Here is a 550-nt window from a genome sequence, read left to right as displayed (position 1 = left end):
TACGCAGTTATTTTTCCCCGTTGCGTAAATTTTAACGGGTTTTATAAATATTAGTGTGCTACTGTCCAACTGAAGACTTTTGGCCGGGTCAAGGGGGTAGAACCGGATCAGAGACGATAAGCCCATATGACGTAAGTACTCGGTGTGTGTATGAAAAACCCTTTTCCTCACGCGATTAGACGGTCACATGTCCTACAAAGCTATATTGTGCGTATTGATTTTTCGCGGATAGCACTATTTCCAAAAGCTTAGAAATAAGACGTACGCCGACAGAAGCTCTCGAATCACCTGCCACCGCAATGTAAACACAAACTCGACACGCAATAGAGATGGACGTTCGACAATAAAGTCGATATTTTCTCAACATCATGGAGATCAATTACAAAAACAAAATCTACGCACTACGAGCTCATGTAGAAAAGCCGACCTTAGACAGCTTCATCAGCTAGATCCAACGACGACGGTACACCAACATCATTGATTTCTGATCAGTTACCAAACGGTGATCATCAGCGTCGACATAAAAAAAATCGCTGTACACAATCGAACT

This window comes from Chanos chanos, chromosome 9 (assembly GCF_902362185.1).
Source record: "Chanos chanos chromosome 9, fChaCha1.1, whole genome shotgun sequence".
NCBI classification, from domain to species: domain Eukaryota; kingdom Metazoa; phylum Chordata; class Actinopteri; order Gonorynchiformes; family Chanidae; genus Chanos; species Chanos chanos.
This window is presented reverse-complemented; position numbering follows the sequence as displayed.